The sequence below is a fragment of the Apis florea genome, unplaced genomic scaffold, assembly GCF_048593485.1.
Source record: "Apis florea isolate Af1SG1 unplaced genomic scaffold, ASM4859348v1 contig_2272_pilon, whole genome shotgun sequence".
In the NCBI taxonomy this organism is placed as follows: Eukaryota; Metazoa; Arthropoda; class Insecta; order Hymenoptera; family Apidae; genus Apis; species Apis florea.
The window spans coordinates 4,291,591-4,308,880 of record NW_028256549.1 but is presented as its reverse complement, the minus strand read 5'-3'; the positions used below and the strand labels follow the sequence as shown (position 1 = coordinate 4,308,880).

The following is a 17,290-nucleotide window of genomic DNA, read 5'->3' as shown; positions in this document are numbered from 1 at the left end:
TTGATTTGACACATCGAGGCTCAAGGCTGATATACGGAGAAGGATTCATAGATGGGATACGAATTTTTAATACTATTCGTATTCGTATTTTTTAACGCTACAAATATTCATCTCATCGAAAAACGAAATGATTAATTTCGTGGATGGAGGCTGCAACCATTGATAAAAATACCTGTGCGCAGGACGCGCGAAGAGATAGAAAGGATGGATGGGAAAGAATCAAGTTGGATTGCATAAATATTTATCCGTTTCCGCGCGTGATTTTTAACGCACATTACTTATGCACGGATCGTAAACGCGGATATTTATCGAGATACGAAATATCTGTTATCGAAAACTTTTAGCTTCGCGGCGCAGACAGGAATCGGATAAAAATCCTTGCCACCTTGCGTTGGAATCGCTTAGGATCTTCAATATTTTTCCAATATTTTAATTCGAATTGGGGGAACGAATGCTGTATCGTTTAAACTAATAATAATACGCGTATTAAAAAAAAAAACAAATTTTTATTTCGGCGATCAAATAATGTTGCGAGTTTAATTAAATTCTCTGTCGGGCGAAATTTTATTCAAGGGAGAATTATTTTCTCATATTTGTATACCCTTTGTATCAGACGAAAATTAATTAAGGTCAAGGATGATTTGATCTTGGAATTTGTGAAAAAAGAAAATCAGAAGAGAAAGGATAATTGTTTAATTCTCCTTGAATATCGAAAAAAAAAAGAAAGAAAATTAATCAAGATCGTTGTTTAATTTCTTTTTTCGGTCGGACGAATTTCACTAAGGCCAAGAGAGAATAAATTATTTCCAATTTAAATATTTTATCCGATAAATTTATCCATTTACCTCGCGTCAAATTTATTAACGCCAACAAAGTATAATTATATAGAACGAATATTATTAATTCTCCTTATAGGATAAATTTTTAATTTTCCATTTCCTTTTCAAAAGCAAATTCGTGCGTGGTAAAATACTGGAGCCGATCCAATTAATTCCGTTTATTTTTCAATTTTACTTTTGAAATTATCACGATTGAAAACTCGCTTGAAATTTCTTTCGTTTCAGCTTGGAATCGTTAGCGTCACGCGGTCTCGCGATGCCTAACAGTAATCCACGCGTTAGAAACCGTTGTTAAACCGTTGTTAAACCGTTTCCCGTCCCCGCTATCTTCGCTCGCGTGCCCTCTCTCTCTCTCTCTCTCTCTCTCTCTCTCTCTCTCTCTCTCTCTCTCTCTCTCTCTCTCTCTGCAAACCGTTTCAACAAAGCAAGGAAGAGAAATGCCAATCGCTCTTCTTCCCTCCTCATCATCGTGAATCGCAACGCGAATCGAAAGTTGTATTTTCTCTCTGTTCGATAATTGCACAAGGGGAAAAAATACTCGTCGAATGTTGGAACATTGACAGCGGGGGATTGCAAAGGGATCGAGACGGAATTTCCTGCTATGCAAACGAAACCGCTCGAAATGTCAGTGGATCGGCGAGTCGAAGGTCGCGTAGGCAAGGCGGCGAATCGGTGTGCGAATCGAAAGTGCTTTTTCGATTTTCCACTCGTTTCTCGTTCCATCCATCATCTTTCCAGTTTCCCACACCCGATCAACGTGTATGACGCGCGCGGTTATGAAGGATTACGTGCGCGCTTTTTATTGGATTTATGAGGAATTTTAATGAAAATAGAAAAATAATGAATAAACATAAACATAAGGAGACTGTAAAATGCGCGGAGGAAGACGAGGGAGGGGAAGAGCGTCGAATAAAGCAATTTAGAATAGTTTTCTAAATGCGTGATGATATCGCGATACTTGCTTAATGCTAATCATATACGAACAAATTTTTACTCTCTCTCTCTCTCTCTCTCACTTTCACGAGGATGTGCATTCTTTCGAGACGTATCGACGAAACAAATTTTCCTATTCCAAATTTCTCCACCTCCATTTTCAAAAAATTTCTAAAAAACAAACACCTCGACTCGTTTCTCGAGTGTGTCAATGGATCGCTTCGAGGGTGTTTCTCCCGTTTCTCGTTTCCATCCATTACACGGAGAAACGCTCGTGTTTTCTAATCCCGCAAGCTGGCAGAGTCGTGCGCTCGCGTACGTGTTACGCCTTTACCGGTCCTAAACGAGGTCGACCGGCTCCGCATAACCACCACACCCGTCCTTTTACCGGCGTGTATTTCAACGCATACGATGTCTGAGACCCGACAAAAGCCGGGCCCCGCTCCCTCTGGTGGGAAGACACGAAACGTGCCCCTTCGAGGGGCAACCCCATTTACATAACACGAGAAGAAATGGACGATTCGATCGGAAAATTTGAGAAGCTGGGGTGAACAGGTAGGTAGGAATCGCGGGTAACTCGGTTCTGCACGATCTGAAATGCCACGCGGTGAGATCATCGTGGGAGAAAGCGAGCGATCCGGATTCTTATTTCTTATTCTTTATATATATATATTATAATTCTGTTTTAACGCGTGTCAAGTTGTAAATTAATTTGTTATTTATTTCGTTTGCTTTCTTCGATATTTCTTTTCTTTTTCTTTTTTAACTTAGAACAATAGTTAAAAGTATAAATCGGAATTATATATCGATAGCGTTGGAAAGGTGTTACTGTTGAAAATAAAATTCCTATTCCAACTATTGTTAAGAGCAATATAAGTTTGAACAGTCTTGAAAACTTTTATAAACTTTTCTTTTTTTTAAATTTCAATCATCGCCCACCTCCCGTTTATTCTTTCGAATAATCTGTTCGAAATCGGTGCCCGCGTGAAGGGGATCGTCGACCTTCACGAAAAGGAAGAGTAGCCCACCGCAGAAGAAGCGGAAAGAAAGGAAAATGTTGGAAAACCGGCGATTTTTATATGAATGAAAAATCGTGAAAAGGATTCGGTTTCTTTATCTCCGTTTTGCCGTCCGGCTGGTATCGAAATGAAAACGGTTCCGTGGCTTAGATCCGCGATACGACTACGCTCCATTGCCCCCGCCTCGGCCAGGAAGAGTTACATAATTTCGTGGCGAGGTTGTGACCGTTCCACCGGCCGTGCCTCGTAATCGAACGGCTGCAGAAAAAAGTCCAGCCTCCAGGTTGCTCAAGTTTCTCTCTCGCTTGTCGCGAGCTTCGCAATGAAATTTAGCCGATATTGCGCGTTTTGTTTTCGTGCCGCGATCGATTGGACGATATAATAGATGGAAAAAGTAAAAGTGAAACGTGTTTTTGGGACTTGAGAGGAACTTTGAGATGCGCGTGATGAACTCTCCCTAGTTTACTTTCCAAGTTTCTTTTGGAATATAAAATTTGGAAATTTTATAAGAAGCTTGTGTAACCTGTGGCTTTCAACTGTCAATAATGGAAGAATTTTTGTTTGTTGCTTAAACTTTCAATTGACGAATCAATCGCTACTGGATGATTGAAATTAGTTACTTAATTAACTTATCAACGATTTCAATTATTTCGAAATTTTAATAAATATCTTACGTTTAAAATCGTTCTCTCCCCAAATTATGAGATTACGAGTTAACTGTTCTTCTTTTTTCATTGATCGAATTACGATGTACAGTGACAGTCAAAATCTTCTCTTCGAAATACCTTTATCGATTCGAGATAAGTTTCCTCCATATATCAATCACGTTAGAGACTTATCGTTCCGCGATATTGAAACTGAAAGGGGGCGGCCGATGGGAAGATATTCGAGGTGTGCATTAAAAGTTGAGGGGAGAAAGAAGTCGTGTGCGATCGTTCTGAAATTTCTTCCCCCTCTTTATTACGAATTTTTCTTCTTGTTAACTCGGGGAAGAGAGCGTTTCCTCGACTCTTTGCCCCGAAATTAATGCGATAACTCGAGGGAGGAAGTTTTTCAAGAATGAGAACTTCCCTCTTCGAATAAACTTAAAGTACATTTCTCTTCTCGGGGTTGAAGAATAGCGTGTTGCTCCTCGAGAAAAATGGTCGAACGATGTGATCGCGAATAGAATTTCTCTGCCCCGCCGATTTCTCTCTTCGTATCTTTTCGTGGAAAATTATATCAAATATTTAGGGAGAACGATACTTGTGTCTTTGCTGTGCCAGCTAATCGATTGGATTGGAAGATTTCATCGGTGTGTTATTGATTAAAATTTGGATTCGCGAAATTTGCGTGAAATTCTGCGAAGAAAGATATTTTCTTGGACACAATGTGTTGAAGCGTCGTCCTGTGTTCTCTTTATTCCGGATACATCCAGTGAGAGTCAAATAACACGTTAGAAACGCTTTTATTTTTCATTGGCAATTTGTATTCATACGTGGTTCCCGCTTTCTCAATTAATCTCCAACGCGTACAACATAAAGATTTACTTAATAAATTTCTTGCTTTCAACGCGCGTTATTTATTTTCTATTATGATTCTCGCTGGTTATCATGCGTATTTCGTCGAAACTTGTTTGAATCTCTTTAAAAAAGAGAGTGCTATTCTCGAAAAAAAAAGCTATTCGCGTCGCGCACGATGAGAAACAATCGTCTTGGAGATAATATAACCTGAAAATCGAAAAAAGACGCGTTTTCGAAACTCGAATCGCGTGTCTCCCTGTAAAATATTCGGTTATTTTTCTATTCGCGCGCGTCGTTTGCCCGTCCGCGTTTCCAACGCCAACTTCTTTCACTTTGAGAGTCAGAATGCGCGAAGCCGAACACGTAAGTGATGCGTGCCACGGACTTTCCCTCGTAACCCCGCGATCTTACGTGTCTGGTCCCGTTCCACGACTTGAGCGCCATTACTGGTGCCAGAAAACAAGCGAATTAGCGTGTTTTTTTTTTCTTCTTCTTGAGAAAAGACAGGAACGCCACGAGAAACGTGGCAATAATTCGCGTGCGCAATTGGAGAAGATACGCTCGGATGAAAAAAGGATCCTTGAAGTGAAATGAATTATTGAAATATACCTCTGCCTATAAATCGTCGAATAATTACAGGTGTGGGCAATCTCGAGGTGTGTGTCACTTCGTGCTCGTTCGATTACTATTCCAACTGATCCTCTCCTTTCTTTTTTTTTTTTTGTTTTAAACGATATACCTCGCTCACGGTAGGCGTGTGCGACTTCCAAACGTATTAATCAATATCTTCTAGGATAATTAATCCTTCGTTCGTTTTTCTTTTTCTTTAAATATATATATATATATACAATTGATAATAATAAATGTAATATTATCAATACAATTATTATATTATTTAAAAATTACATTTTCAACAATTGGAAAAGTAAAAAATGGAGTTTTGGAACTGATCAATTTGACCGGCTTGGATTAGTTCCAGTTTCTTGGGAAAAAAGCAAGGATGAAAAAAAAAAAAATCTTCTTGAAGGAAAGAATCTGAGAATCTTCTCGATCTTCCTGCAGCAAAATCGAGTTGTGGTGCATGAATCGGTGGTACATTTGGAAAGCAGTTGTTTCACGCGTCGAGCTTTTCGCGTGTGGAATCACCTCGAGGAATATGAGCCGTTGCAAATAAAGAAACTCTCGTGGCGGCGGGAGTCGTAAAAATGTGAAACGCGCCTCCATCCAGGCTTTTATTCCTATGCACGCGCGCGCCATCTCTCTCTCTCTGAAAGGGGAGGAGAGCAAGAGGAGAGCGCGCGCCTGGGTGTATACTTTTAGCGCGGCTCGCCATCGCTCCTCGGCGAAATTCGCCGCTTTGGGCCGTTAAACATTCCGCGCGCGGATAAAAAATGATCAACGCCTGGAAAGGTTGTCTTCATAGGTAACGGTGGAATTTTTCAGACGTGGATGGATCGCGAGTGTTCGCCTCGTTAACGGGTGAACGTTGCCGCGAAAGCGCGATCTGTCCAAGAGGAATAAAGATGAGAAGGCACGCGAAACAAAGCGGTCGAGAGCGTTGGGAGAGACAATAGAGAGGTGTACAATGAGTTTTTATCTCCTTTCTCGCCCCGGGTGGAAAAGTTTCTTAGATGGAGCGTCGAATTATTATTTCAATGCTCTTTCAAATTTTTCGACGATCGATCGATCGATCGATGGATACAGAGTATTTGGCTTTGTTTTATTTGAAAAAAAAAATATATATATATATGATAAAAGTAAAAATGAAATATAAGAAAGTCAGATAAATAGTTGTCAGATCCGTTTAAGGAAAATATATTCATCTTCGTAATATTGATAAATGTTCGTGATTTCCTGAAAGAAGATAGCAGCGAGATGATGGTGTTATACGATTCATTGTCAGTCACGAATTGCTGGCAACAAATTACCCGTTCCTTATTTCTCAAAGTTCAGAGTCTAGAGAAACTTTAGTTTGGTATAATTTAGAGCGGACGCGGCTTTACCAGAATGGTTGGAATATATACAGCTAGCTTGAATCTTCTAACGCGAGGATTTCAAATAACTCGTAAATTATTTCAACCGCGCGTTCTCCAAAATGGCCGAATCGGGATAAACCGAGCGGAGAGATTTCGCTTTCCTTACTTTTACGAAACTTTACCGCTCTGATTTTCGTTTCTTCCTCCGACTTGCCTGCAAGTTCGCAATTTATCCGAGATACGGAGTCAACGTTTAATAAAGCGATTGGTTGGAGCTCGGCGCTCATTTAAAACAGGATAAACTTCCTTCGTCCGTTTTCAATTCCGTTTATAAAAAAAATTACTGATTTTTCTTTTTATCGATTTACGACTGTCACGAACGATTTCTTCCTTCGATAAATAATCCAATAAAATAATTTTATCAAGAACCAATTTCTAATATTACTGATGTATATATAAGCCATGACTCTTTGGGTCGTTAAGAAAACGACTTGATGAGAAATATTTAAATATATAATACAGTTCTACAAGTCTATTTTAACACGAATATAATTCTCAGGAGCTATCAGAGATGGAGTAAGATCGTGTAAGTTGACGAAATAATAGTTTTTACAACAAAAAAAAAAAAAAATCAATATATTAAAAAGCAACACATTTTTCTCCAGACGAAAGAGATCAATACGTTTTCTTTCTCGAATATTCGTATCCGTCATACAGAGACATAGCCATAAAGAAAGCACGATGTGAAACGAGGAAAAGTCGATCGATCGCACGGAATTAATTATCGTTCATTCGACTTCGTCCGGCCGTTTTATCTAGTACAAACGTCGGCCCCGCGTGACTCGATAGCGAATGTACTGTTTCTCCAAACAAAACACGCGAGATACACGTATTCCCATTTATCTGGCGATTGGTCATACCGTTCTTCACTCTTCTCGCATTATCTCGTGGAGACTCGCCCATACCGGCTGTACACGATGACAAGCGAAACTTATTTTCGTTTCTCTTTTATTATTATTATTATTATTTATCCCGTCTTCTCGTTTCTTTTTTTTTTTTTTTCAAAGGTATGGAATCGCCTCGAATCGAACGAGGATGATTCGAAGGAATCGTTGAGTAAGAGAAATCGGGGGATATCCATTTTGATAAACAGCGTAGAGGGGGAGGATGGAATAATTCTCTCTCGGTGGTATTTAGCCGGTTGCCACGAAGCCTTTGATACCAAGGCAACCGACGTGAGTGACGTCAAAGTTTTCCACACACATAGACGCATACAATGAGAAAGGACAGGAAGAGATCGATGACCGCGATAGATCTCGCGAGCATTGTGACGATGGAAGAGTCGCGAGAGTGGGTTTCGAGGGGAAGTTTCGAACCATTTCTGCACGATGTTGGTATATAATTTATCAATTCTTAATTTTCTTTTTTTACTTCTTTTTTTATCTTCGTTAAAATGTTTCCTAAATTTTTCTTTTTTACGATAAGACCGCAAGTAATTGCGATCTTTGTGCGATAAATAATAATAATTAATAATTTTTTAAAATCCATAGAGATTCGGATAAATAATCAACGCTAGAATTGCTAACTTAAGAATAATAAGTTAAGAAAAATTTGAAACTAATCAATTTGATTTGATGGTTTCTTGATGTTAAATACGTGTTATCTCTGTTTCGTTACGAACACGAACGGAGTTAGATTCGAATCTACATGGAAAGCTGAAGAAAAGACTAGACTAATTTCTGAAATAAATTACGAAAACAATCGCGATTTTCTCTTTATTATTACAAATCAACGATACGTTTACGTTTCGCTTAATGAACAGAAAAAAAAAAAAAAAAGAAGAGAAAAAATCCAAACCACGACCACCCACCCACATTCTCGCTACGTTGATTCGTAAACAGAGTTCTTAATAATTCATGAGCAACGCGATTAAACTATGACTAAGGGGATCCGTTGAATTTTTCAAACGGTTCAGAAATTTCACCGTCATTAACACGCGGCGCAACACACGCGAAGTCGAAGAAACTCGACTTAACGAAAAGCCAGTTCACCGCGATTTCTCTATTATTTCCTAAGAAATTTCGCGAAATTTCGTTCGTTGTTGGCCGAAAGAAAGAAAGCGCGCCGATGCGCTGAAGGCATAAAAATTCCGAAAAATCCGCTTTCGTGGAGGCATCGATCGATTTCTAATTGCCTCAAAACGTTCCATCAGCCTTCTTGTTCTCGATTATCGGCCTGATGGGCCTCCTACATCAATATCTACTACAATGTCTACGTAAATCCAGATCAGATCCAATGCAAGAGAATCGTTTTAAAGGAATTGTTAATATCTAATTATTCAAGTATCGGAATCACTTGAACAAGTTTCGGAAATCTGCTTATAAACGTTTATAAATAATAATTATGAAAGAGTAAATTTCACAAATGCTCCAAACTTGGATTTTTCCATTGTTTAAAAATAATATTTGATTTACAACTAAAAACTAAGTCTAAAAACATTGTATTTCGCAAAACAGAAAAGAATCGGCAAGAGAATCAAGGTGAAAAGAATTAATTATAAAGAAGTGGAAGATGCTCGATCGAGTTTTAAAATCCATTTAAATCGATATTCTATTTAGAAATACTTTTTTTCTTCTACAAATAGTAGTCGTACAAGATTGATAGTACATCTCTTTTTTTCGAATCTGATCCATTAATATTCAATGTTGGAACCTACTTGCAACGACATTGCTCGATCTCGTCGCGAACCGGAACACTCGCCTAGATCGAGCATTCCGGAAACTGCACGGTTCCAGAAGAGGTTCACCACGCCATTACCACGACCAGGTTTCGTGAGAGTAGCGAAAAAACTGGACCTGGTTACTGTGTCATCCGCTTCTGTAATCATTTCTCGATCCGCTTTCCGATATTCCTTCCCTATCTTTTTCTTTTTCGTGTCGACACGTAGACACCGATCTTCCCGCGACACGTGTACGCCATGTTTGAAGAGGCGGTTTTCAGTCGCCGATGAATCATGGAGAGAAAGAAAGAGACACTTGAAAAAGAACTGTTTTAGGATTTATTGGATATCTCTGGCCCCTCTTTGGAGAAGATTTCTAATTTTTTACACCGTGTGACGTACGTAACGCGATTCTCTGTAAGAGATTTTTCAAACGTACTCGGTCCTCGGTATTTCTCGGAGACATTCGTTCATTGCGAGAGAAGAGGGAATTATTGCTAATTAATTTTGCAATGCCTACGTACGAAGCGTATCCACGTAGGATGCTCGATAGATTCTCAACAAAAGGTAAAGAGATCGATAATATTGTTAAAAATATTCGTAAAGACGATTTCATCATAATATTTCCGTCCCGAGCCCAAGAACGCGCATGATCGATAATATCAATATTGAATGCGAGTTCTTTTCAATTTATTTCTTTATTCCATCGTTTGAATGGGAACTTGTAAGATAAGAAGAAAAAAATTGATAATAATCGATCGACATTTTTCTAGTCGTCAGACCAGTCCGATTACGTTCGCAATTACGTTCTAATTCCGTTTTTACAACTCTCCTGACAATAACTCAACGTAACAATTTGTACCTCTCGTATCAAAAAGTCGATTTCAATAGAAACAATAGACAATTAGACCAGAGAGAATCATTTGGTAATAGAGGTCTTCTAGATCCCTCCCACGTGTTTTACCTAAGCGACTCTTCTTTCACGGAAGGATCGAAAGAAAGAAAGGCGGAGCAGCCCGATCCGTGAAAAAAAAAAAAAAAAAAAACTAGGCCTGACCGGCCTGGTGTCAGGGTTTCTAGGATCGTCGAAACTCTCTCTCGAGTGCTGTACCAGCACGTGATGCCCGTGTTCCGTAGTCGATCCGGCGTGGCAATGAGCACAAGGTCTCCGGACCCGGTTTCCTCCTTTTCTTCTTTTTCTCTCTCTCTCTCTCCCTCCCTGCTCTCCTCGTTCCTCCGGGCTACCGAAGGCTCACGGCGTTTCCCTAGGCTGAAACACCTCGACCCGTTCTGGGACGACCTAACGAGGCGCGATACAATTAATGCGAAGCCCTACTTCGCGACCGATGCACCCACGGCGGGTTCCATGGAGTTTTTCCTTTCCTTCGCGCGTTTAATTACCCGCCTAAGAGAAGAAAAACGGCCCCTCTAATGAGGCCGTTCTCGATTCCGCGTAACTATACACCCGCCTAACTAATTCCGATATCCGCGAAATATCCAACTTTTCCTTCCCCCTCCCCCTCTGTTTCCGTCCAGCCGCGTTAATTAAGTGGAAGGAGAATCTCATCCTTCCTGCTTCGTCGATCCCCTGTTTAACGCGAACACGACGTGATTCTCTGCGATTGTTATTATTGTTAGGAGGAGGAGGGGGAGGGGCGATCGATCGACGGACGGATCGATCCTCTCGGGGAGGAAGATTCGTTGGAGAGAAAAATTTCTCCTCTTCCGTTATTTCCGTGGATTATTCCGATGGATTATCTTCGGCGAGGCTCGAAGCGCGGGCCGACGAGGTCGTGGAACGTGGGAAGGTATTCGGGACGAGTGAAAGTGTCTGGTAATCGCCGGTTTAATAACTGGAAACTTGGCGATATGGGGCGAAAACTTGTGGATTAACCAAGCTGGAAACTTTGGAGTTCGGTTAATGGGATACGGCGGATCGGGATAATTGGTGAGTAATAGAGTTTTAGAATGTTGCGTACGTGAAGAAATCGATCCGAAAGGTTACGTACGGTATCCCTGACCAACGTTAACAAACGCGCAACCTTTCCCGCTCGAACTCTCAAGGCGATTCAGATGTCGCGGAACAGCTTTCGATCGGTCGTGACACGGAACGAGAGAGAGAGAGAGAGAGAGAGAGAGAGAGAGAGAAGAATAAAATAGGCATCCGAAAATATTACTTTTTGAAGAATTTATTTAATTTTTTCCCTCCGCGGAATTTTTCCCTCGTGCGGATTTTAATCTTTTTCCATTCAGTTTTGACAATTGGATTTAATTGGAGTTAATAATAAATTTAACGATTTGTTATATAAAATTCGATCGGATGGAAAGGAAGAAAAAGAAAGTTTTCGATCGAATGGCGGATCGGTCTGCGGAGCGTGCAATTCGCACGCGTGCCATGTCACTGGCGTGTGCGAGTCGCCAAAGAGGTCAATGCCTCCGCTGGTTCTCGTCCATTCGCATACACACGGTCAACCAGGTCGATGGCAGCGTTTCCTCTTCGCATTCAGAGGCTTCCGCACTTCCCCGCCTCTCCGCGCCTCGAAAATCAAACGAATCCAACCAAACGATTTATATTCTTATCCCAAACATCCTTTCCCTTGGTTAAAGACACGCATCTACATCGATATTGTCAGCAAACAGTGTGCAAATGCTGTGTCCGACAATAATCAGCAATGTCATTTGAATAATGTCAAATGGATTATGTAGAGATTATGTTGTGCGTCTATATCAAGCCTTAAGATCCATCTACACTAACAAACGTTGTCTGCAGATAATAGCGTACACACATATTGTACGTCAATGATTAAACAATGTCAGGATCATGATACACGGATTAGAAACAGCTAAGATCGTGCGTTCATCTAGCCTTGCGCAATCCAAAATATTGGCCAATATTTACTGGACGATTCGGAAACGAAAATGAATATTTTTGAAATCAAATGATTATACATGGACTATTTACAAATTTGGTATCCAAAGATGCGGATAATGCATGCGGATTGTCAGTGTAAATTAAAGTAAATAGATTAAGTGCAAGGTGGATCGTTTGGAATCGCGACTTAAGTTAATGAGAAATCGTTCTTAGAATTTTTCCCACTCTATAGAATATTGTTTCACGCGAATAATGGAGTAGGGATGTGCGAGCGTACGTCTGAAAGGATTCAAGTGATCGTGAACTCGTTTTCGACGAAACTAGGTCAAGTACCAACGAGTCAAGATTCAAAATACGGACGAAGAAGTAATAGTTATCGGTAAATACCAATGATTTGCATTAAGCAATTCTCTGAAAAGGAAGACCACTTAAGACGTAGCTTCTAATTCGTAATTCAAACCGATTCTACACGCGTGTATTTCTAACACGAATGAGAGTCTTGCAAAAAGGTGTAGAACCAACTACCAAGACAGTAAAACGCGTGAAAATTGACCTGGTGGAAGGTGCGGTCGTGGGAATCGGAGAAACTCTTAACTTCTTTCACAATAATACTTGCTCCATTCTCCCGCCACAAATCCTATTTATTAATCATTCCCCGCATTCCTCGAGCTACCCCCGCATACTTGCCTCGAAAGAGAAACATTTAGAAACGCGTATAGAATACCGGGATTACGTGTTCGGAACGAATCGAGAAAAATTCGGGCGAAATCGAACGTGATCTCGAATAAATACGAGACGCTATTGGGACCCTGTATATGGGACAAAAGCATCGAGAGACTCGACCCGATCTCGCCCGAAATTTTCCGATCCGTACCGAAGTTCGGGCTCTCGAGTCACGTGACGATGCTACACATTCTTAAGCGCATCAAACACCATCTATCACCTCGATAGAGACAAAACATCCTAGAAAACGTTTGCTAAGTGCTTCTATCAATTTCCATGAGAGGTTTTCCTTTAATTTCGTAGAAGTTTCGCGGGGATCGGTCTATATAGGAGACGGGCGCGAGCCGTAAATACTCGAGTCGAGGATTGGTTGTGTTCGAGGATGGCATACGGGGCAAAGTTCCGCTACGTGCCAGCACGTTTTACCATCGGTTGCCGAAGAAACGCATAACTTCGGAAGGAACGTGCATAAACCACGCGAAACGCTCCATTCGTTTCGATAAAACGCCTCTGGGCTGAAAGCGCGCCAGTGTCCGTCCGGAGAACACTTTTCAGATCGTCGTCACGGGATTTTAGCGCGAGCAAAGACCGGAATATATCCATCCCGTCGACCGGGTTGGAACGTGATACGTCTTCCATCGACTCGCGCTCCTCCGTTCATCCGATACTCGTTGGCCAGTTTCAATATGGGGATCTGAATTTTACGGCTAATGAGGCACATAGGTTTTTATCGCTTTGCATTGAATTGCATTGCATTTGCGAGATCGAAATCGATATACCGATTCTAATTACGATACCGATTTTAATTACGATACAAATTGGCGTATTATTTCCCCTAGTTTCCCTTGAATGGAAATATAATAATCGGCACAAATGTGTCGAGCGTTTTAAAAATAAATAGATTTAAAATAGATATAAATGTAATTTTTTATCCGGCATAAAGGGAAAAAGAGGAGGATAAGTAAAATAATAAAAAATTCGAATTTCACAGAAAATGTGTATTAAATAATTCCTTCGCTGTTGCTTTTTCTCTTTTTCATTTTATCAATTTTATTTTGATCTAATTAAAATTGAAATTATGCGGCAAGAATAATAACGAAATTGAAAATAATTGGAAACAAAGTCGATTTGTATAAAGAGGAGGAATGAAAGGAATTATTTGTCGCGGAATACGATATCCGTGGACCAAAATTTCACGCCTGGGGACAAAAGACTACGAACGACTACGAACAGTAATCGCGTGTCTGTTGTCGTCCGAGCTGGGACAAGAAACGAAGGCAGAAGAAGCAATTTCAATCCTCGACGGTCGAGGTTGAACGATCCAGAATGGAACAGAGGTGGAAGTGGACGTAACAGGTTGTTACTCGTTAATAAATCCCTCCGCTTTACAACTCTATAAACCCGCGTATCGCGGCCACCGCTGCGCCTCGGTGTAGGAACAATGCTGGAAATTAAAGCGATCCGCTCCTACTTAACCGCGATCGTGGAATTCTGGCTGTTGGATTGTTGCAACGGAATAAATATTAATGCCACGACCGGCTCGGCTCGCCGCTAGATTCGCCAATAGAAGTTAACGAACACGAAGCCGAGTACCGTTTGCCGGACGGCTGGCTAGGGGAATCTGTGCCGAACACTCCACGCTCTCCTAACTTCCGTTTCGTCGAACTTTCCTTGGAAACCTGTGTATCCTCGAACGGGCGATCGTTTCTTCAGCGTTAACCGGGATTAATTAATTGGGATCGTGCAACAATAATTTTTCGATGGGAGAGGATTGTGGATCGTTGGAAGAAGATTGGAGGGAAAAGAACATCGTTACTACAGCGACTTGGAAATAGAAATAGAAATATTTGACAATGGAGGAAATTACGAAATTTTGGGGATAAATGTTAATTGGGATTAATTAGAGATAATTAGAGTAGTCGATGAAAAATTCAACGAAAAAAAGGTAGAGGAGTTGAGAAAAAATGAGCCTAAAGTTTGAAAGTAGATTAATATGGTATATGAAATTATACGGTGTATAAGAGATTTAAATTAATCCTTGAAGATTTGAATTACGCGTAACTATTTGGATTATAATGGAGACAAAAATAACAATGATTTTTTTCTAAATGCGTGTATAATGCGTTTTAACGGTTCGTCTGTCAAAACAATAAAAAAAAGAAACGATACGAGAAATGGCGATTACGTGACCATGGAATGATTCATCTAATTACTCATAGATGTCACGATTAGCGGTGGTCAAAGAAAGAGGAAATAGATTAAAACGAAAAGAAAAAAGAATCGTCCGATACGTCTAAATACCTGATTTTTCGATTACGCCGAAATTCTCGCAGTAAGTGAGAACTTGGATCTATCAAAATTCTCGCAAGAGCCATAATGATAGAATTTAAACGCGAAAGAGAAGAAAATGCCCGTAAAGTTTCGCAAAATCTGTTTCTGTAATTCGCGCCAAAACTAGGTCCCGTCGTCAATGTTGTCATTAAGTTGGCGGAGAGAGAGAGAGAGAGAGAGAGAGCGAGCACGCTGGACGCTAATCACCGACGATAATTCGTGCCTCTCACTCCTTAATTACCTTAAGAGAAGAAAGAGAGGGAGGGGAAAAAAGCGGGCAAAGCAGCGTGAACTCGTTCGTAATAAGTGAAAGTCTCGGTCTTTTGTGATAGTGGCAAGGTCTGTTTTACGTTGTAGCGCGCTCGGCATTGGCAATGGCGGCCGACCAATCGCGTATCCGCCCGCGAAACGGATTATTCGCTCGCGTGCCGATTCCTTATCTTTAGGCAGGGAATCATCGCGCTTATCACGGAGGCCGGTGGGAAAAAAAACTGCTTTCACCGTGCTCCCCACGGGAATGAATCTTCTCTCTCTCTCTCTCTCTCTCTCTCTCTCTCCTCAACTGATTTCGAACGATCGGATGTGCGCGATGTTTGTACGACTTCAAACTCGTTACTCCACTTGAGGTTAGTTAGTAGGAATATCTCGCGGAATCAATTTTGCTTTTCCTTGAGAAACGGTGCCGATGAGAAAATGAGTTTTATGCATGGCTTCATCACTAGATTGGAAATGGTTTATATTGGTCGTGGTCCAATTTCGAACAAGGATGAAGCGCTGTATTATTAATATTATGGCGACAAATGACGCGATACTAGCGCCACGTAACTATTAGCCACTATCATAACGATACGTATATATAATAGTGATCCAATTCGAAAAAAGAAAAATCTACTAAATTGAGATATTTAGTGAATATTAGTGAGTTAAATATAAAGATAAAATAAAATTGGTGATCCATGATGGTCGAACGTGTTGGATAGACAATTTAATTATTGGAAATTCGTTATTTCCTATTCTCTACATCTTCAAATTCGCCACTATTCGAATTTATACCGCGAACTCAATAGTGCTCCGTTGTAAAAATTTAATTTCGCGATTTTATTTTATTTTTTTGCTCGTGTTTCGAAAATTAAACCGCAACAAAATAATCAACAATTACACAAACCTATACAATTAAACACGATCGCACGAATCAAATCGAAATTCGATACTGTCGATCAGAAAAAATATTTCTCTCCTTCGTTCCAGCACCCATTTTATCGATACTATTTTATCGTAAACGACAACACGCGGCAAAATAATTAACAAATAATCCTACCTATATATATATATATAGACATACACAATATTCAAATCATCGAGAGTCTCGGTGAAAAATAATTCCTTCTCTCGGTATCCATTTGCCGATTCCACCTCGTCGAAACACCGTCAAACAACAATACACACAGAATCCTCTCCTAATCCCACGATCCGTTAACAAGCACGCATTGAACGCAAACTGAACCGAGCAACGCAACAACCACCACGAACTGTGCAATCAGGTCTCGGCTAGGAGAGGACCCCTTCCACCTTGCAGCAGAATTGAACGACTAACCACGTTTAATATCACGGTGAAAACGCTTAATTCAGGACGGGTTCATCGCGCGATATCGCGCCGCTCCTCCTCCATTTTCTTACGCTCTACCACGCGTATTTCCTTTTTCGCGTTTCCGCCCCACGTAACATTTTTTTCTTTTTTTCCTTCTCCGCTTTCCACCCCACGCGTTTCAATGCTAATTCAAAGATGCACACCAATTTTCTATTCGCACGTTTGCTAACGCGTGTATCGAGTGCAGAATCATGGAACGAATGAGAGAACGTTCTCGCCAATTTTTCGTGATCCTTTCACGCGACAAAACTCGTCGTCCTCTTCTCCCCCATCCCGTTTTTAACACTTTCTAGTTTCTATTCGTTCCAAGTTACATCGTACGATCGTTTATTGACGCGTTTCTTCCAACGTTTTTGAATCGTGAGTGGCGAAATTCTTTCACCGTTGATACTTTCTTTCTGATCGAAAGAAGTTTATACATTTACATGTCGTGAGTTAGCGAGAAATCGTGTCGCGTAGAATTAACACGAGGAGTCGGTAAGTAAATCAAATTGATTACATTTCCATTCGATTACTAAGCAGACGCTTTCGATGCTGGTGATATACTACGTATGGTTAATAATAAATTAGGAAAGTAACGGTGCAAAAAATTGTATTAAGCGTATGTATCTAATTATTATCATGATTTCAATGTTGATTAAAATTTACATCGAGTAACAATCTTACCTATTCTTCAACTCGAAGAATCGCGGATCTCGGCCTCAATTGGTCAACGATCTGAAAATGAA

At 40.5% G+C, this 17,290-nt stretch overlaps 1 protein-coding gene across 4 annotated transcripts in view; it reads right to left on the bottom strand.

Annotated features, from left to right (window-relative positions):
* The window catches only part of LOC100864647 (uncharacterized), a 64,655-nt gene that overhangs the window by 24,822 nt on the left and 22,543 nt on the right, over nt 1-17,290 (bottom strand). For 3 of the 4 annotated variants that reach the window (XM_086917790.1, XM_086917792.1, XM_086917793.1), the window contains exon 2: nt 17,229-17,279. The gene's annotated coding sequence lies outside the window, so the exon portion shown is untranslated. Of the gene's footprint in view, nt 1-16,232; nt 16,394-17,228; nt 17,280-17,290 lie in introns of those variants that run through there. The other variant, XM_086917791.1, reaches the window with a different exon arrangement.